The sequence below is a fragment of the Canis aureus genome, chromosome 19 (genome assembly GCF_053574225.1).
Source record: "Canis aureus isolate CA01 chromosome 19, VMU_Caureus_v.1.0, whole genome shotgun sequence".
Lineage (NCBI taxonomy): Eukaryota > Metazoa > Chordata > Mammalia > Carnivora > Canidae > Canis > Canis aureus.
Genome location: NC_135629.1, coordinates 14,111,450 through 14,133,045, shown reverse-complemented (window position 1 = coordinate 14,133,045; position 21,596 = coordinate 14,111,450). Strand labels below are relative to the sequence as shown.

At 43.1% G+C, this 21,596-nt stretch overlaps 1 protein-coding gene across 13 annotated transcripts in view; it reads left to right on the top strand.

Annotated features, from left to right (window-relative positions):
* Positions 1 to 2,404: 2,404 nt before the first annotated feature.
* The window catches only part of ITPR1 (inositol 1,4,5-trisphosphate receptor type 1), a 319,171-nt gene continuing 299,979 nt past the window's right edge, over positions 2,405 to 21,596 (top strand). For 5 of the 13 annotated variants that reach the window (XM_077857997.1, XM_077858001.1, XM_077858003.1 and 2 more), the window contains exons 1-2: positions 2,406 to 2,649; positions 3,461 to 3,531. The gene's annotated coding sequence lies outside the window, so the exon portion shown is untranslated. Of the gene's footprint in view, positions 2,650 to 3,250; positions 3,270 to 3,460; positions 3,532 to 21,596 lie in introns of those variants that run through there. The other 8 variants (XM_077858002.1, XM_077858000.1, XM_077857999.1 and 5 more) reach the window with 4 other exon arrangements.

Below are 21,596 nucleotides of genomic sequence, written 5' to 3'. Positions count from 1 at the left end.
ACTTGTGGTTTGGAAGGAAGAAAGGATAAAGCAGGTAAGGGTCAAGTGTCCACTGTATGGTGAGCATGAAAATCACTGAATTATAGCTCTCAAACATGACCAAGTTTTCTTCGGAAAACCTATATTAGAATTCCATTGTTTCTGCACATGAAATAATTATCTTTGAGTATTTACCAGTTAATAGTGATGACTGATTTGTTGAATTTGAGAAAGTAGAGCCTAAAACCCTTTAGAAATGGAACAAATTGTTTTTATGGATAGATGGGAAGGGTGTAGACCTTTTTGTTGTGACAAGATGGGAGTATTTCTTGATGATGGGGAGTGCTAGCTTGAGGCATTAACCATGAGGTTTTAGTGCCCAGTAACAAGGAGCTACTCCTGACAGAGAGGAGGGGCAAGAGTGAATACAATGAACATACTTTTTGTCTACTTCAGAACACTGCCCATTCCTGGACTGCTATTAAATACTTATGTGAGCAGATAAATACAATGCATATGTCTTCATTGGGGAGGCTCGGGAAGATAGTTAATGCCCAGGGTTCAGGAGTTAGCCCATCACTTGTGTGAATTTGGGGACGTTAGTTAAAGTCTCTGCGCCTCAGTTTTTCCATAAGTTAAAAAAAAATCGTTAGGGAGTAGGATTTGATGAGAAAATGTACATAAAGAGCTTAGAATAATGCCTAGCAATGCCATGTACTCAGTAATTATTATTAGTTTTGGCATTATTTTATCAACAATATCTATGGTGGTACCTTAGTTTGTTCCTGAAGTTTCACAAGATGGTTAACTCTATCAACCAATGATGATACAAAGTAGGCAGATTCTAATGACTTCCTCCCTCTAAGATGGCAAAACTGGGGCAAAGAGATGACCATGACTGGCCCAAAGGCTCAGAGGCTGCTCCTAAAATGGGGAAGGAGGCCATTTAAGGCAGTGGTGATGGATTTCTCCAAAGAAAAGGACTTAGTACCCTTACAGGCTGGAATTGGAATCCAGGCTGCACTACTTAATTCACAGGGTCATCTTGGGAAATTACCTGATTTCTCTGAGCCCTCGGGCCTGCATCTATCAAGTAGAGATAATAAATATGCCCAGGGTTGTTGCAACTCAACAGCGCGATGCATGAAAAGTGCAGGTGGTCTGGGCTCAATAAAATCAGTCTCTCCAATTATCATTATTACTATTGTTGTTACAGCTACTATGTGGCGCAGCAGGCAGTGCCTGCCTGGGATGCTGTGAAGTGTTTTGGCTCGACACTATGCCCCAGCGCCTGGCACAGTGCCTGGCACCCAGGAGACACTCAGGGAAACGTTTGTGGAACGAATGCCTATCGTGTGAGGAAGGGAGAGCAGCCTGCTGCCTTTGCTTCTTAGCTCAGCCTTTGCCCTTCTTCCCAAGGCCAAACAGCTTGCACGCAGCTCGAGAGCCCAGGCGCTCCCTGGCGGGGGGCAGCAGCCCACCTCCTCCCAGACGCGGCTGTCGGGGCTGCTGGAGGGCGCCCCGCCTGGACGCGCACCGCGGGCGCGAGCGGCTCTCCCCGAAGCCCTGATTTTTCTGGCTGGCGCTTTATTGACTTAAGCATTTTCAGCTCCGGGGAGCAAAGGGGCTGCTAGAAGCGGGGTCAGGACCTAGGTCGCGGTTTGTATTTGTTGCGTGCCTCGCGATCTCCGCGCCCGCGAGTCCCGCACCGCGCGGCTCCCTTATTTGCGCACCTGGAGGGGGGTGGGGGGGGGCTCGCGTTCGTCCACCTCCTGCGGCCCGAGGAAGGGCACCAGCAGCTCGGGGGCTCGCAAGCCGCTTGCCCGTGTCCCCGCCTGCGCGGACCGTCGCTCCCACAGTTAGTTTTCTGTGCAAAAACCCGAGCAGGGCGGAGCAGATTAAATAAAGACAACCTCGCGCCTTTAATCCTTGACCGCAAACACTGGCGTTTCTGTGCCCTGGATTTCTGAAATTCTTGGCTCAGGAACTCGAGGCGCGGGGAGCGGGGAGGAGGGTGGGTAGCAGCTCGTAAAAACTTCCCAAAGCAGAAACCCGAGCTGCTCCCCGCCCCCCTCTGCCTGAGCTACCTGGATTCCAGGGTAGGGGGCAGCTGGAAGAGGAGCGTCCCCAAGGGCCGGGGCGCCCCCCAGGGGTGGCTTCGAGCCGCCGGCTCCCAGCCCCGCCGGCGCTCCGCCAGCAGCCGGATTCGAAGCCCGGACGCCCCGCAGGACGCCCCTCCCTGTCCCCGCGCGTTTCTATTTAGAGCCCAGCCCGGAGCCCAGGGGATTCTGGGACTCGTAGTCCTTCCCCCCAGCCCCAGGCGCCGCCACGACCCCGGGCTCGGACTACATTGCCCAGGGAGCGTCCCGGCCTATATAAGCAGTCAGGCGCCGCTTCAAAGTGCAGTAACCATGTGGATGTTCTGCTGAAGCGTTTCCTCAAGCTCGCTGGGGTGGGAGGAGAGGAGGAGGTGGTGGTGGAGGAGGAGGAGGCAGAGGGTGGAGAGAGAGAGAGAGAGAGAGAGAAAGCGCACGCACAGAGGAGGTGTGGGTGTTCCGTTTCCATCCTAACGGAACGAGCTCCCTCTTCGCGGACATGGGATTACCCAGCGGCTGCTAACCCCTCTCCTCGCCCTGCTCCCCCAAACCGGCGTGGCTCCCGGGCACCAAGGTAGCGGCTGGGGCCGGGCAGAGGGCGCGGGGAGTTGGCACTGCCCTCCCCGGGCGCCCAAGTTTTTGCCCCGCTCTCCGGGAGTTCTTGGATTTGCATGCACTTGCATGCGTTTGGGGGTTCTTTAGCTGGGGGCATTTTTGGGGTGTTCGTTTGAGGCTGAACAAAAATCCTCGATTCCAGTGACTGGCCTTGAAGGCTACCCATTCTGGACTGGAATGGCATTCCCCCAAGTTGGAAACTGTTGCAGCAGCTGCAGGAAATGGTGTTTTCTTGGTGTGTGTGTGTGTGTGTGTGTGTGTGTGTGTGTGTGTTGGGGGGTGTCATATGTGAGTCCGCTCAAGGAAACAATCTTTTAAAAGTAGCCCTCCCTCGAGCTGCACGGTTGGGAGAAAAATGCATGGCGGGGAGGGCGGGGGGAGGGAGCAGTGGGGAGGGTTTTTAAAAAACGGAAGACAAGCCGGGGAGCGGTGAGGGATGAAGTGTGGACGGAGCTCACGGCCAGTGAGGATGCGGGCTTTGGAACTTGGCCTAGGCTCTGGGAAACAAGTGCTTTGGGATTTGCACGTTCCAAGTTTTTGCGTGCCTAGTCTCACTTGTCAGTTACATACTGGGAATAAGTAAGCAAAGTTACCTGTAATCTTTGTCCAACTGATCCCTCCAAGCTTTCCTGTCTTGTTTGGGGGAAGGGCAGGGGTGTCTCTCCAGGAAGAAGGCTAAAGAAGGTGGCAGTTTGCAATTTGAAACGTTGCTCTTAGTGGCCCGCCTTCCTGGTCTTATACTTAAGTTTTCTTTCTTTCTAAATACTTAGGAGCTGGCTTCGGAGGAGCAGGATTCGCACAGCTGGAGTGTTTTGGCAACAGAGTGCCTGACCTCGGTCAGGTGAGTGTGAAGCCTGAGTGCTGGAGTCAGTAATGACTTTTTGTTTTAAGTGTATTTTATGTCCTCTCTAAAGAGCCATGGAGATTAGGAGCAGAAAAGAAAAGCAAACTCCAAGGCTTAGTGTCCAAAATTTGTCACTGCTTTCTGTGAGAGCTTTAGGGAGCATTTGAGATCCAGAGGGCAGTCCTGCCTAGCTAGCACTTTTGGCCCAGGCTCAGACTTAAAGCAGCCTGAACATTTATGAGAGGAGGGGGGAAAACCCATTAGATGGAGCGATAAAAGAAATGCCCATTGGTGCCTGGCAGTGTGCTGATGATTTAAATTCAGAAGGATGCAGTACATTTCATCTGTCAAGATACGTAAGCAAAAATTAACTGCCTCTTTCAAAAATAGTCACTTTTTTCTTGCTGTAATGTGTGTTTAATCAGAGTAGGTTCGATTGCAAGAAATGAAAGTGGTTGCTGGCAATTTGAAAGAATTAGTACTTTAAAAAGGGAAGTTCTTGAAGTGTGAGAGAGTGGCATCCAGTCCTTGACTTGAAGCTGCCTGAATGTCAAGGAATCTGATGAGTCCCTCTTGTTTGGGTGCTTATTGTGGGATATGAGTTGAGGGTAGCATTTATTTGTAAAGACAAGCAGCTCCTGTCGTTCCGCCCCCCCCCCCCCCCAAATGATCAGACTCTGCACCATAAGAAAGGGAGGTTTTAACAGCTGCATATATATCCCCATTGCTGCAGATTTGGCCGTCACAAGTTTTTTCTTCCAAAAAGGCCAGGAGGAACAGGGTAGACAACAGAATAACATGGTGGAGGACCAGCTCTTTGTAACTTCTTTAACCTTCTAAATATTTAGCTGTTCCCTGGGTTACAATCTTTGGACTTTTTAAATTAGAAAATAAAAGGCAGACACTTCATTATAGTAGTATAGTGCTTTTGTTTCCTGTTGATAAGATCCTTAGGAGTGCTGGTGGAGTGGGAACCATTTGGATGTGTGGGGTATAGTTTATTCTTGGAATTCTGTTGACTTTCAAGGCTACCTGGGCACTCAAAAGGCCAAGGAAAGGGTTAAGTTCCCCTTTTTTGAGTAAGCTACAGACCAGGAGAAACTGATCCATAGACTCTTCTCCAACTTGTTGCTAAAAATAATACTGACACATTAAATCCTTGTAAGCCTGGTCCAGAGCCAGATATCACAGAAACCGTGAGTCAGGTATAGGTGAAGAAGCTGAGGAGTAGAGAGAATGGGAACACTTGTGTAGTAGCCAGTGCACAGTGGAAGCAAGGAATATAACGCCAGGTTGTGGGACTGTCCTGTGTTCCACAGACACATTTAAGTTGGGAAGAAGTGAAGGGAGAAGCCAGGAAAAATGATAAACTTATTTCGGTTAATGACATAAATCTTACTTATGTCCCACCAGTGGTGAATGGGTAATAATACTTACCTTGACTTAAGGGAAACGATGTGGCTGTAGATGGAGGGATAAGAGTGTGGCTATTTGAGGAGGTATCAGATGTCATACTGATTTTGTTTTAGAAAGTTGTAAAAGCTGTATGCTGAAAGCCTGAATGAGGAGAGTAAACGAAATCAAACCACACCACGAGGAACATTGTCTAAGTTCAGCACTGGGTTCATGTCATAACTGAAATCCATCTTGATCATCTACATCAAGGCATCTGAGCAGGTTAAAAGAATCCGGTATTTCTCAGTCTGAATAATTTGATGGCTTAAGTTGCAGTGAGTCTAAACTGTGAAGTATCGGTATCTTTTCATATACTCTTCAGTTTGGTTTGTGGCCAGTTGTGCAGAACACTTTTTCATTTCTTTTTTCCTTGTGTGTGCAAGCATGTGTGTATGTGTGTTTTGAAAGTACAGTCTGTTCTTTAAATAATTCAAATCAGAACAGAATATACTATCAAGATTTCCCTCTGAGCAGGCAGGGAAAGTTCTTCATGCTCTAAATGAGTTACTCCTGGCCTCCACTTTGAGGAAATTGTTGGGGGTTGACAATAGTACTATCCACTTTTAAATAAAGTGGTTGCCTTTTGGGAGGGAATTGGGATCTTTTCTTTAGGAATGACAGATGAAATGGTTGCTTAGAAGAAAGGAAAGATGAAACCAACGAGATAAATCTCTTGCCTTTTTCCTCAAAATATTTTTTTGAGGGAAAAGTGGAGAAGACCAGCGTATTAGGGATACAAAGAAATGAAACTTCTAAACCAATGGTATACAACTAGCTGACTTCTAGACAAAGTCGCGTGGCTTTGTAGCTCATTTATCTCAGGGAAATTCTGATTTCTTGACAAGCAGCTGTTAAATAACAAACCAAAATGAAACAACAAACACCAAATATGAACAAGAGAAAACAACAACAAAAAAGTAAACATAGGCCTGAAGTTAGGTTTCTAGGTCAAGCTGTCCTTGGATACATCTAATTAAGGAGTCTACACAAGGCCAATGTCCCATCTTGTTTACTGTTGGTTTGATCTTTTAAAATAAAACACATTGCATTTTCAGGCTCTTTATTAACTGGAAATGCACACAATTTTTTAGTTTACTTTTGCTGTTTTAAGCTTTTGCAGTGCTCTTTTGATGAAATCAGTTAAGGCTTGAAGTCAATGGCATGAATGACATAATTTTTATGATTCTGACCAATTTTTATAGTGTCTCTGGTTCTGAGTTTATTGCTAATGAGCTTGAACTGAAAATACCACTAAAACCATTATCTGTGGAGCTGTTCCTCCTATTGAACTATGGCTGTGGTCTTCCCTCAGTTGGCACAGTTTAAGACATTTGATGTGATAAAGCTCTTTATGTATTTCTAATACCTGCTAAAGTTGATATTCTCCTAAGTGTTTATTCCTACATTCAACAAATTCCTTGAGCATCTACTATGTATTGGGATATATTCTAAGTGCTGGGTATACAATAATGAAAGTCCTGTTCCCAAGAGACTTAAATCCTAGTTGGGGGGAAGCAGACATTATAAATAAGCAAATATTATTGTATAACAGTGCTATAGAGAAAAAGAAAGCCAAGTAAAGGGGAACAGGAAATAACAAATGTTGGTGAGAATCTGGAGAAATTGGAACTCCTGTGTACTGTTGGTGGGAAAGTAAAAAGGAACAGTCACTGCAGAAGACAGTATGGCAGTTCCTCAGAAAATTTAAGCAATTACCAAATGATCCACCAATTCCACTTCAGGGTATATAACCCAGAGAATTGAAAGCAGGAACTCAACAGATATTTGTGCATTCGTGTTCCTAGCAGCATTATTTACAGTACCCAAAACGTGGAAACAACCCAAGTCTCCACTGACCGATGAATGGATAAACCAAAAGTGGTATATCCATATAATGGAATATTATTTGGCCATAAAAAGGAATGCAATTGTTTTACACGTTACAAGATGAGTGAAGGTTGAAAACATTATGCTAAGTGAAATAAGGCATACATAAAGAGAGGAGTAGAATGATGCTTGGCAGGGGCTGGGGGAATATGGAGTTTGTTTAATGGATACAGAGTTTCATTTGGGGAAGATAAAATTCTGGAAAGGGATGGTTATATTAGTTGCACAACTATGTGAATGAACTTAATGCTACTGAATTTTACACTTAAAATGATTAATATGGTAAATTTTATGTTGTGTCTGTGTATTTTACCACAGTAAAAAATGTCAATAAAATAATGTGAAGGGGATAAAGGAGTATTCAGGTGGGGATCTGGAATCAGGGAAGGGATCTCTAATAATCTTTGCGTTTGAGCAGAGAGCTGAAGGAAGTGAGAGGCTAGTTGTATCTGGCCAAGAGGGACATTCCAAAGGGCAAGAGCAGAAGGTGGAGAGGCCCTGAGATGGGAGCAGGTGCAGCACGTTAGGGAAAGGCCAGGGGGCCGGGTTGGTTGCAGCTGAGGGAGAGTGCTAGACATTCAGGTGAGAGAGGGGGTCAGGGTCAGATCCTGCAAGAGCCCAGTTTTTGCAGGTGAGCCATAATTTATTTCTCTGAAGGTTTCTTAACTTTCTCAGAACTCTTAGTGTGGTTCTCAACATCCCTGAGCTACATTGTCCTTTCTGAAGAGGCTAGTGAGGCTGGCAAGATCACATACCATATTGGAACTTGATATCGGGTGAGGGTAGAGGGTCAAACCCAGATTTCTAGATTGGTTAATCACATGACTGACCTGGGATTGTAATCCACTTTAGTAGGAAGGGAATATTCTTTGATGAATAAATGAACCTGCAGTTGGTTTGAGTAAGGAATTTTAAGAACTTAATGATATTCTTGGTGGTTTTTCTTCAACACAAACTTTGTGTACTTTGCTACTGCCCACCCCTCTTCCTGTCTGTCAGGTCTTATTTCACAGAATTACACAAGGGGAATTCATGCTTGGCTGTCTAGCATGATCCTTGGGGAATACGAAGTTCCACCTAAGTGATTCTCTCTGATAAGTGGACTGGACCCCTTCGTGTGTACACATTTATAATGTACATACATGTTGTTACTTATTGCGTAAGATAAACATATTCAACTAAACAATAGGAAATAAAGATAGGTGACAAAACCAACCCTACCATCCCCCAACCCTACCATCCAAGATGAAGGGTTCAGACCCCTCCCATGTATACATATGTAAAAATTATGTGTATATTTAAATTTCATAAAAAAAGACTCATGCAGTACTTCAAGTTTGGTACCTTACTTATTGCACTCTATCCTGAACCTCTGTTCTGGTTACTAAATAGACATCTGTGTCTTCATTTTTCTGTACCTTTGTTGGACTGCATTTGAGTGGTGATGTGTAGAATCAGTAGGGTAAAAAAAAAATTATCAGGGGCACCGGGTGGCTCAGTGATTGAGTGGCTGCTTTGGCTCAGGTCATGATCCTAGGGTCCTGGGATTGAGTCCCACATTGGGCTCCCTACATGGAGCCTGCTTCTCCCTCTGCCTGTGTCTCTGCCTCTCTTTCACTTGGTCTCTCATGAATACATAAATGAAATCTTTAAAAAAAATTGTCATTCAGCTTTCATCACCCATCTTGGAATCCAAGTCTTCTCGTTCAATTTATACTGTTTTTTTAAAGAAAACTGGGTGGAATGGAAGGTAAAGCACTATTCAAATTTAGCTATCACAGGGATAAAGCCTAGTAATCATTCATTTCAATACAGAATTTCTTATTTCTTCTTCAGAGTAGCTTAATTCTGTGGGGTAGGTAGGGCCAGGCACTCTTTTCTGTTTGCACTTAAAAAGAAAACTTCACAGCAGAAAATTAGAAATACATATAATAGAACTTAGTTTAATGAACTGGTCTTTACTCATCACCTACCCCGCACAGTTATTAATCCATGACCATTATGCTTTTCCCTGTATTCTGATACACCTTCTCCTTTTGTCTTTGGTGAGTTGGAAACAAATCCCAGGCGTACCAGTTCAGTCTGTCTTTTAGTATGTATCTCTAGTATTGGGATTAAAAAAAAATGATAATCTTATTCATCTCAAGGGAAAAAAAACAAATTTTTTAATTGAGTCTATATTTTCACTTCCTTCCAACATGTATAAATGCATGCATACACATATGTATACAATATCATATATATATACTTACAATAATATATATGCATATTTTACAGTTTGAATTGGGATGCAAATAAGGTCAATATATTACAGATGGTTGTTATGTTGTCTTTTTTTAAATATTTTATTTATTTGAGAGAGAGAGTGTGTGTGCATGCGAGCACAAGCAAGGGTGAGGGGCAGAGGAAGAGGGAGAAGCAGGTTCCCTGCTTAGCAGGGAGCCCAATGTGGGGCTTGATCCCAGAACCCAGGGATCATGACCTAAGCCCAAGGAAGATGCTTAACTGACTGAGCCACCGAGGTGCCCCTGATTGATGTTTCTTTTAATTTGTATAGTTTCCTTACATATCTTTTTTCCCCTGTGCATTTAATGGTTGTCCCTGAAATAACTGGGTGATCTATTTTCCCACAATTGAGATATTGCTCACTGCGTCAGTGTGGTATAGTTGAACATGTGCTTCTGTTCCCTGTATATATCCTATCTGGTTGTTTAATGTAGAGGCTTGATCAGAATCAGGGTTTTTTTTTTTTTTTTTTTGTTTGTTTGTTTGTTTTTTGTTTTGTTTTGTTTTAGAGAAGGGCATTTCTATTTTTTTGAACTTTATTCAGGAAAGTGTATGATATATCTGGGTATGTCATCTTGTGATGTTAGCAACCAATGATGCTCATTGCCATAATCTATTAGTTCATTTGGATTTGTAAAACTCCTATTTTTCTTTTTTCATTCATTAGCTGAACTATTTTATGAAAAACTTCCCTCCACTAAGTTTTTTTTTCCCTTGGGGTATATAGTTAATGTAAGAAAGACAGAATCTGTACTTGAAATTCTTTCTGTATTTTACTAGTTTTCAAAAATGAGTTGATTCCCTACCATGATATGTGGCAGCAGTTCTCAACGCAGTGATACTGGGCAGTATCTGGGACATATTTGGTGGTTACAACTAGGGAGAGGGTGCTACTGGCATCCAATGGATAAAGGCTGGGGATGCTGATAAATAGATCACTTAGCCCTGCCACAATACAGAATTCTCCATTTCACAGTAACAGCTGTGCTACTGATGAGAAACCCTTGTACTAAGATGACCATTTGGTGTGGGGTTTTTTTGGTTAGTATCTTTATGAACTGATGGATTTAAACATATTTTATGTTTCTCTTTAGCTATTCTTCTTGATGATCTAAGTGCCCATTTTTGCTCAGCAAGAGAGAGGTTGTTCAAATTGGTTAAAAAAACACAACCCTAGTAGTCTTTGATAGCTTTCTTGCTTTTGATATAAGAGGATGTTCTGGGCTCATATTCTATATTTCTAGTCCCAGACCTGGAATCAGCCTTTTCTCCAAGGAGCCATAGTTCTTTTGAGTGGGAATGGTGTTTGGAGATCTCTCCTCAGGGCCAGATAGGTATTCTTATTCTCCTCATACAGGTCAGAAAACGAATCAAAATGAAAACCTGAAACCTGAATGCTTTCAGTGAAAGTATTTCCAAAACATAGTCAACACATCTTTACATCTTTGCCTTTTTAAAAGGGATTCTGAACGTACTCAAAACTTTTCACTTGGGTATCAGTTATAGCCTTAGTATACTGCTACTAAAATACAGTAGTACTCCCCATATAAGCAGGAATGTTATTCTTGTTCTGCCTCCGTGACTTCCATACTGTATGGCAACCCATTATGAGGTCCTGAAATCAGTTAGTGGGCCTCCCCCATCAATTTTTAATGAAGTGGAGTGGAATAGAAAACATCAAAGTGTATTGTATGGCTACTTGGAAGGAACTGTTGTACATTGTAACAAACTCTCCCACCCGGCATTTGCAGTCTCTCTCCATATACCAGTGAACACTGGGTTGTAAGTTTAGTGCATTTCTTATGTGGGTTGCAGTCCAAAGTTTGAGAAACATTGTTTTACATCTTTATTCCTCCAGTTGTGGTCACCAGACTAGCATTCTTGGCTTCAAGAGTGAGCTTGTTCGAAGCGTAGACTCTCAGGCCCCACCCCAGACCCACTGAATCAGAACCTGTGTTTTAGCAGAATCCCCATGGGATTCATGCACACTCAAAAGTATGAGAATCTCTCTGCTGACCCTCCTGTGCTTTTTCAGTATTTGTCTTATTTTTATGGTTATTTTTCCCTGGCTGGCTCTCACCTGTCGAAACTGACCTTTGTACTTGCCCCTAGCAGGCTTTTCATTTTCAGTGAAGTGGAAAGATAGGCTAAATCACCCACTGAAGGTGAGCATATAGGCCTGGTAGGGACTCTCTGTGACAAAAATGGGAACTTTTATGCTTTCATGTGGGCACACTTTTATTGGCAGTATCAGATAGACGTAGAAACCAAACAGTACATGTAAAACCTGCTTGAGGTTGGGAAGTCACAGCTATGAGCAAGACTGCACTTTAACGTGCTGTTGTCAGACACTTTTTTTTTTTAATTTTTTTATTTATTTATGATAGTCATACAGAGAGAGAGAGAGAGAGGCAGAGACAGAGGGAGAAGCAGGCTCCATGCACAGGGAGCCCGACGTGGGATTCGATCCCGGGTCTCCAGGATCGCGCCCTGGGCCTAAGGCAGGCACCAAACCGCTGCACCACCCAGGGATCCCCTGTTGTCAGACACTTTGAGCAACTTAGGTTTTATCATGTTTTATGACCCGTTGGATTAGCAGAACTCGCAGACTGCTTGGTCTAATGGTGCTCATCAGAAATAAATGCATGTATGAAAAAACATCACTAAGAAAAAACATCACTAACCTCCACACTCTTTGCTGTTTGTTTGCATTACAGAAGGAGCTCTGTCTGGGAAGTGATTTTGTTTTGCAAAACAAGCAGTTTCAAAACTTTACCATGCACTTGTTTCTGAATAGAAAAAGCTGATACAACACCTAGACATAGAGACATTCATGTATTTTGCCTTGGTGTGTCTGTGTGTGTGACCCTGTTTCTGTGCCTTTGCCCATGTGCTTTCTGCCTGCTGTCCCCATCCCTACCCTGTCTTTATCCACCTTGCCAGATACTTCTTTTCCCAACCCGAATGCTTCCTTCCTCTTCTAGAAACTCTTTTCTGGTCTTTTGAAAATCATTGTGATTTGAAATTCCATTTTCCTTATGGGCTTTGTTGATTTTTAACCTACAAATGTACCAGAGAGTTGTGTCCACAAACTGTTGAATGAAGTTTTTAATCTCCATGTTTTATCTCCCATTGAAGGATGGGGAGGCTGTTTGTCAGAAGAATCTAATTTTTTGTACACTTCTCCTAATTAAATATTTCTCAAATTGGTGGTTTGCTTTGAAAAGCCCCTTTTGCCATGGAGAGCAGAGAGAGGGCCATGTGGAAATGTATTACACAGCTCCTTTTGCTAGCTTGGGCCATGTTGCTCATAACAGTTCTTTGGGGCACGAGGCATGAGAATTTGTTGTGTGTTAGTAAAAGGGAGTGGAGGTAAAAATCAGGTAGTGAAACAAAGCTCCTCTCAGGTTGTAATGGTATTGCCCTGCCGAACCACAGGATGGGGACTCCGGACGACTGAGTGTTGACTGCCTCTTGGGTATGGGCAAAACATGTCACATCTGTGCTTCTGTTTCCTCTGCTGTAGAATAGGTATAAAAATACCTGCTTTGGGTTATTGCTGCCAAGTTGTAGAATAATAAATGTTTGCAAGAAATCTTAGAGGTTAAAACAAAACAAAACAAAGCCTCTGTCCTAGAGGAGTAGTTCTCAAGCAGCGGGGTGATTTTGCCTTGTAGGGACTTTAGGCAGTATCTGGAGAATTTTTTTGTCAAGGGAGAGTGTGTACTCCTATCATCTAGTATAGGTAGAGGTCAGGGATGCTGCTAAACATCCTACAATACACCGGATGTGTCCTCCACAACAAGGAATTGTCTGCCCCCAGATGTTAATAGCTGTGAGGTTGAGAAACCCTGTCCTAGAGTGATTTTCCCCAGACTGAGGCTTTTCTCTCACTCTGAGGATGTTAACCTAATTTGATTTGCTAGTTGTGTGTGTGTGTGTGTGTGTGTGTGTGTGTGTGTGGTTCAGGTTGTAGATAGAGGGGTGTCTCTTCAGGCTGGGGCTGACTTTAACTTTTTAATAAAATAAATACCACTCCCCCTCATGCCCCAAGTACTGGCTTTGGTTTCTGGAGCCCTGTGGTCTGTTAGTTTTGACCAGTACATACATGGTTGTGTGGCCTACAAGAAGTCACTCAGGTTTTTTGTTTTTGTTGTTTGCTTTTTCCACCTATAAAATGAGGAATTTTGGCTAGATAATCTCTACCCACCAAATATAAAATTTTCTGACTGCCAACTTTGAACTTTTGATTAGCTTCTCTTATGTTGGCCTTGGAGAATAGGAAACATTAGAGCACACATCAAAATTAACATCTTTTCTGAAAAATAACCATGTAGATAATGTACCTGTTTGGAGAATAGGGTATTTAGTAGGCATGTTTGTGAAAAGGCAAGTAGGTTTCTCTTTGTGGATGTGTGTGTTTTTCTCTTGTGTGTTTAATGAGCAACATTTAAACTAGAGAATTGTTTTGAACTATAGGTTTACAATCGCTACTTCTGAGATTGTCATAGAGGGCCCTGCTTAAAGTTGAAACTTTTGAGTTGGTGACTTCCTTTGGGACTGCCTGAAAACGAAAGCAGAATGCAATTTTCTATCCTCCGAGAGAAGTGCTTTTTGCAGTAGAATAAATTATCCCTTGATGGGGACACACTGCATTTCTGAGGACGGTCTGATCAGCCACTAATTGAACAAGAAGGCAAGGAGGGGGCTGTATGTAAATATGTATGGTGGGTGGTGGGGGGAAGCCTCAGGCTGGGTGGCCAACTCAAAAATATTGTGTTGCTCATCCTCGTTTCACAATAAAGATGGTATCGTCAAGAGTCTTTGCTCAAAGGAAGTCCCAAAATTAACCATGAGAGTACCCAGTCACAGAAGCAGAGACGATTGTAAAGAGAACCTTTTTCCTTGTCTTGGAAGAGTCAACTGTAAATGTGGTAGGTTTTCTCTTCCCTGTATTCAGAGCCATATTACCATATATGTACCTGGGTGAGGGCATCTTAAGGAGGCTTGTGCTCCTCTAGAAGGAGTGTCCTTGGCATCCAGCCAGGAGATCGATCAAATGCAGGCAACTCTTCCTTTTTCTGTGCACATTCTTGTTTTCCCTCTCAAAAGTCTTGTGGTTTGCCTGCCTTTGCCCTCTGGGGGCTGCTTGACCTGAAAGTGAAGTGCTGCTGCTTTTTTGTGTTGGTAGCAGCCGTGGCCCTCAGGTCTAATCCACTTTTCTGGGGGACCAGCTGCTGATGGCCTCCTGAATCTCCCAGCGCTTTTAAGTCTCTGTGCATGAGCCCTCTCTTTGCCTAGCTTTTAAAGGAAGCCTTTTGATTTTATTCTTTTTATACAATCATTTTTTAAAGCAAGCAACAATAAAACCAGCGCTAACTCTTTGGCAAAGGCCCTCTGTTTTTTAGGAGGTGAAGGTAATGTGAATATGCCAAGAAAGAACAGAAGACTGATAGATTTCTGCTGGCTACATTTTTTTAGCAGAAGAATGACTTTTTGAGTGTACTGTGCTTTGAGGTCAAGTGGCAAAACTCACTGACTGAAGGGGAGATCCAGAGGGGGCTATGAGGTGGGATGTGGTAATTTATTCTTCACCTGGCTGTACTTTGGTGCCCTGGGAATGGTGGGCACAGTGTTCTGCTGGAGTTGGTATTGACAAATTCAGATAAATGCATCTCATAGTGTGTCCCTTGTTTATATCCACTCATTGTGTGGACTTGTTTGTTGATAGGGTAACCCTCAACTGATTGTAAGCCTTAATAAGTTTAGTAAGTGTAGTTTATGAGAGTGGAAAATACAGCAACTTAGCATTCTGAGCATTACATTCTTAGCATATAAGAATAATCACAACAAATAGACGTGTTTCCAGTGTTTTACTTCCCGTGTTAAGTAAGCCCATTATTTTCTTTTACACATTTAATCCTCAACACAGCCTTATGAGACAAGCTCTCACAATCCCCATTCTGCAGATGAGGAAATTGAGTTCCAGAAAGAGTTAGTAACGTGGTCAAGGTTATAAACTTCCTGTCATGCTTAGAATAAAAGGCAGACTTTTTATCCTGATGTAGGAAGGCCCACAGGCCCTGGCTTCTCTCTTCTCTGACCTTAACCTTGCACTTTCTTCGTTTTCCCATTAATGCTCCAGACGTTGTGGCTGGCTTTCTGTTTCTTGAACTTGCCAAGTTCTTTTCTGCCGTGGGGCCTTTGTACTAGCTGTTTGCTCTGCCTAAAATGCTCTTCCGCCTGATTTTTGTGCATGACTGCCTCTGTCTTGACTTTCAGGTCTTACCTTAAATGTCTTAACTTGCACACTCTGACCAGCCAAAAGTAAGTTGTCGCATGGTCATATCATTTAGTATTAATTCTCTGCCTAGTACTTAACACAATCTGATTTGTCTTGTCTGTAAACAAACGATCTCTCTTCCTCACTAGAATATAGGTATCACGAGAACAGGAACCTTGATTGTCTTCTTTTTACTTATATTCTGCACACCTGGACTAGGGAGAGCACGTAGTAGGTATTCAGTGAATGTGTCGAATAAAAAGATGATTTCAAATCAGAGGGTCTTCTCTAAAGTCCTGCATATTCTATGTTTTGTATTTTAACCCTGTTCTGTCTAGTTATTCATATTAATGCTGTATGGGTCCTAAGCACACAGCTAGTGCCAAACAAAAACTTAAAATTTGTAGTAGGATTTTTCAAACTTTTGGGTCTGAGGAACTCTTGACATGCTTAGAAATTACTGAGGACCCCAAAGAACTCAGTTGATGTGAGTTATAACAGTCTGTATTTACCTCTTTGGAAATGAACACTCAGACATCACAAAAAATAAGCTGATCACACATGAACACAGTAACATTTTTTTTAAGAGGGGGGAGTGAGAGGGGCAGAGGGAGAGGGAGAAACTTAAGCAGGCTCCACACCCAGCACAGAGCCCAAAGTGGGGCCAGCCCTCAAGACCTGGAGATTGTGACCTGAGCTGAAACCAAGAGTTAATCTACTGAGCCACTCAGGTGCCCCAGTAACATTTTTAAAAAGAACAGTAGTTATATTTTCCAAAACAAACAGAAAAAATAGAGAGTGGCATTGTTTTACATTATTGCAAATTGCTGGAAATTGGGCTTAACGGAAGATAGCTGGAATCACATATCCCATACCTGTTTCTGCCTTCAGTCTCTTGTGACATCACATGTCCTGCAGCCTCTGGAAAACTCCATTGTTATGTTGAGAGATGGTTTGAAAGGTAAATAGTGTGTTGGCATTATTATGAAAATAGTTAGGACTTTGAAGAGCCTCTGAAAGGGTATAGGGAACCCCTAGGAGTCCCTGGGGTGTCATTGAGAGCCACTAGCTTGTAGAATAGCAAGGTACTTTGAAAGGTGGGTGGTGGCATGGAATAAGTGAGAGATGGAGAAGTTGAAGGCTTAGGTACCAGAATGCAATTGATTATCCCTAAGTCTGGATTCTGTTTAGAAATACATACATGGGGATGCATTTAAGCTGTTTCTGGAAAAAAGAAGAAAGAAAAGAAAAACTGTTTCGTATCTAAAGCACTTCCTCAATTGTAAAGGACACTGAAAACTTGGAAGCTAGTGGTACTTGTCTTATGTTCATCCTTTTCAGATGAGCAAGATTATACCAAGCATTCTGGAAATTCTGCAATGGGATGGGTCATTAAAAAATAATAAAGTGTGGGTTCTTCTCCATGTCTGAGAATAGTAGCTTCAAATATAACTCCCTTTATAGCTGTTACTCTACAACCCTTACTTAGTTCTCCTTGTAGCTTTTGGACTCAGATGGTTATATTCTATAATAGAGATTAGATCGTCTCAGTGCTTTATTGGTCTCAGGTTCTGTCACAACTGGTGTTAAAGACATCAAAGTAGAAGCTGTTAAAAATAGATGAGATATTCCTTGCTAGCCAACTGTTTAAGAAAGGCAAATGATTGCAATCCAGGCCTCTGGGGAGTATTTTGAATGTCTTGAGTGATGTATGTAAGATTGTCAGAATTAATTGGGCAGTCAGACGCTGGGGAACTTGGACCTCAGGAAAGGAATGGTACACTGAGGGGCAGGTATGGCAGGGAGTCCTTAGTTCCTGACGCCAGTGCTTAGAAGGACCTAATTTAAGAAGGACCCAATGTCAGTGGGGCTTTTTCCCTCACCAGTTACAGCCCGAAGGGCCAGGTGACTTTATCTTAAAGGAGACTTGCTTCTATATGTTAATAAAAATCTTTTGGTCCAAATATTTGGGTCCCTGGCTTTGGGGTCCATTACCTGGTATAAATAAATCTTCTGATTTCTTTCCTTGCGTGCCTAGAATTATGTGATACCTTAGGTAACTTCTTGGTTAATGAAAGTGTTCTAATTTTGTCTTATTTCAAGAGTTGCTAACTTTTAAATTCTGAATTGTGTGTAGGCGAAAGTTGAGATTTTTTTTCTTTTTAGAAAAACGACTATAATGCAATTAGTTAAGTGTGTGCAGGAGAAATAGATGGGAAAAATTACAATAAGTGAGTTTTCTGCCACGGTCAAAGCTTTTAGCAAAAAGAAGAAAAAATTCAAAATCCATCCCGATGCTTAAAATGAATATACTTCTTTTTTAGTAAGGATGTGATTTAGCCTTTCTTAACACCAAAGTGAAAGAGGTTCTAAATATTGAATTATTCATTTGAAGACATTTCCACCTCACCCCCCCCACCCCCCGACGCCTCCCACAGGGGTCTGGTTTGATGTTAGAAGTGGGAGTGGAGTTGAGGTCTAATGGTCTTGGTGAGTTTGGGGGCCGAAGAGCAACAATACCTTGGTTGACCTGTCCAGATATCACCCACCTCCTAGGCTTAGAGAGGATCGAAACATTTCTGGGACTTGTGTTTATTTCAATGTGTTTCCAACAGTATGGACAAAGTAAGAAGCATATATCAAATAGAAGAATGACAAGTGATGGGCAGAGGTGAGTGAAGGCTTTGGAGGAAGAAAAGGTGAACTTTGTCAGTCTCATTCCTAAATACAAAAATGAGTATTTGGTAAGGGCCATGTTGGGCTGAGCACTCTGTGTGGATTATTTGTTTTACCCCTCACAATAAGCCTGAGAGATGGGAAAAGTTCCCTCCTCCCTTTTCTTCTCATCAGGTGACGGAGCTGAAGTTCAGAAAAGTTGGTCAGCTGCTTAAGCAGATGAGGCTGGAATTCAGACTTAGGTGTTCTCCATCTGTTTCTAGCCTTTTTGGACACACGGGGGATGGTCAGTGGGGTAGGGATACTTCCTGCCAGGGACGGAATGTAGATATTTTGTTTCTCAAGTTTCTCATAGAAATCTGTTGGAAAGGTTTAACAGGCTTCTATTCTCTCTCCTTGCTCCAACAGTATAAACCTGATTTTCATTAGTTTTAGGAAAATAATCATCTGAAAACAGTTTAAGTTCTTTTAGGTCACAGATAAGATGACACAATTACATTGGACCAAAATCTTCTTGTCAAGTCCCAGACACTGTTCAAGGCACTGGGATTCAGTAGGAAAGAAGAATTGTGCTGTCCTGTGTTCGTAGGCTGACAGTCTAGTGGTGAAGACCAGTAAACAAGCCAACCAGTGAAGAAGCAATTTTTGGACAGCAATAATGCCCTAGGGTAATGAGGGTACCATGTGGAGGGGAATGTCAGGCAGCAGTTATAGCATGCCCAAAGGCACATGGCACGTTGGGGGATCTGGAGACAGTTCATCATGGCCAGAGTGTAGAAGGCAGATAGTACAGAGAGATAAGAAGGGGGAGGTAGGCAGGGACCAGATCATGAGGACTCCCAAAGAGATTTTGGAATGTGTTAAGTAGAGGAATGACACGATCTGATTTATGGTTCTAAACGATCATGCTAGCGGGAGGGGGAAGATCATGGTGGCTATATGTGTAGAATAGATCTAGGGGCAAAGAAGGATTCAGAGAGAGTCTTTATGGAGCCCAGCTGAGAAATGATCCTGGCTGAGATTTGGGTGGGGGCAGAAGAGGTGAAAAGATTTGGAGGATTCCAGAGATAGATTAAAACTTAAAATCAGTAAGATTTGATGCTCAGATTTCCTTATTTGCTAAATATTTACTTAGTACCTACCATGTGCTCGGCATTGGTGATCAGATTAAAATGATATAAAAAACAGATTCCCAGAGCAACCAATCTTGCCTTTAACTAGGACTGGGAGTGCGATAGGGATGAGTATATTCTTCAAGGGAAGAGCATCGGCAAAAGCCCTGTAGCAGGGATAAGGACAGGGAAGACTGGAAGTGCTGCCAGGTTTTGCAGTGGTAGATGACATGGGTAGGGAGAAAAAGATTGGGCAGACAGGTGAGTTCTTTCTGGTATATTGAGATGCTGTTGATATCTAGAAGCTGAATCCCAATAGTTGATGGCTATGAGGTACAGATTTAGAAATCATATAGAAGTCACTGGAGTCAGCAGAGAGGGCTAGATGACCGGAAAAGGGTGTAGAGAAGGCAAAGAGCAACACAGATTCTGAGGGAACAGATTTGGAGGACCACTACTTCTGGTTTCTATTCTCCAAGAAGAACTCCGAATTTGTATGTTTTTATTCCCACCTTTCTTTTGAGCAGAATCAACTGTCTCTTTTCATAACACGTTGCTCAGGGAGTGGTTTCAGTGGACAGAGAACTGAAGCTGAGCCAGCGGGCAGTGTGAGGCTCCACAGAGCTGCTGTAGTCTTCACCTGCATGAGCACCTCACAGAGGCAGCAATCCCCTTCTCTGCCCTGCTCAAGCCACTCTGGGTGAATCCTGTTTTAAGAGGTGCATCAGTCTTGTCAGAGCAGTGGTGGCAGGTGGTGTGGGTCCAGTAATAGCTTTCGTACATTGCAGGCTTACTTCCTGCAGGTGCTTTACTGAGTAGTTTATGCACGTGATCTTACTGAACCTCATGATAGCCTGCTGAGGGAGCTACTCTTCTCATCCCCATGTATGGATGGAGAAAGGTTTAGGAAAGTTACAGACTGGCCTGAAGTCCTACAATGACAAAGTGACAGAGCTGGAGTTCCCTGGCGCTCTGATTTTGGAGCCTCAGCTCCTGCCAGCCCTTGGGTAGGGAATACTCTTAAGGACTGGCCATGTCAGGAACCAGGGAGGATGGTGGTGCTCTGCAGACAGAGGCAAAGTCCTAAGGAGATCAGAGAGTATTCATGTTTTGAAAGGTTTCTGAGCATCAGGACACAGATCAGTAGCAAAAGTTCTGGGAGGTGGTTTTTGTGTGGGGGTGGAGGGGGTAGTGGAAGGAGACAGGAATATTTTCTTTTTAAAATTTTACTTAGCGAGAGTGTGCACAAGCAGGGGGAAGGGGCAGAAGGAGAGAGAGAAGCAGACTCCCTGATGAGTAGGGAGTCTGACACAGGGCTTGATCCCAGGACCCTGAAATCATGACCTGAGCCCAAGGCAGATGCTTAACCAGCTGAGCCACCTGAGTGCCCAACAGTAATATTTTCTAACTGGGCTCTCTGAACCTGGAACCATTGCCTTAACCATTTGAACCCTAAAGCTCTGCTGGGTTTTTAATCAGAAGTGAGGCCATCCATAGGAGACATGGTAGGGGGATTCCATTATTGGGCAAGAGATGAAATTACATGCTAGATAGGTTCCGTCCAACCTTTATGCTATGAAATACTAGAATGCACTGTGGTTGGGAATTGAGCATAATTCCATACAGTTTAGGTTTTTCTTAACAGGTGAATTAGGATAATTATTTTCCCTAAAGTAAAATATTTTGTTCATTGTTAGGATATCCACCTTTTTTTTTTTTTTTTAAAGATTTTATTTATTTGAGAGAGAGTGCACGTGTGTGCACATACAGGAGTGAGGAGAGGGGCAGAGGGAGAGGGAGAAGCAAATTCCCTGCTGAATGTAGAGCCTGACTCAGGGTTTGATTCCAGGACTCCAAAATCGTGACTGGAGCTGAAGTCAGATGCTTAGCTGACTGAGCCCCCCAGGCGCCCCCAGCTTCTGACTTTATACAGAGGCTCCTTTCCTTTGTTGAGTTTAAATTTTGAAGCCCTAGAATCTTCCTGAATTCTACTTCATCTCATTAAAAAATAATAAGTAGCTAGCTTTGAGGAGTAAAAGTCTACCATTCTCTGTTCCAAGCACTTTTCATGCACTGTTTCATCTGTTCCTTACAACAATCCCTGTAGTTAAGTATTACTCTCATTTTACAGATAAAGCAAAAGCAGACAGGTTTAAGCGGGCTGGAGGGCAGTGTTGGGCTAATAATAATAGCTTGCACCCAGTGAGAAGGTTGGAGCTCTGCAGCTGACCACCTGAGCCTTCTCATATATGTTGTGTGGCCAATAGCAAAGAGCCCTGGGTGTTCATATAGTGTTTGATGTCTCAGGGTTGTGCAGATGGCAGTTTGGCACTGGCTGTTTTTGCACTGGGGGGTCGTCGGCT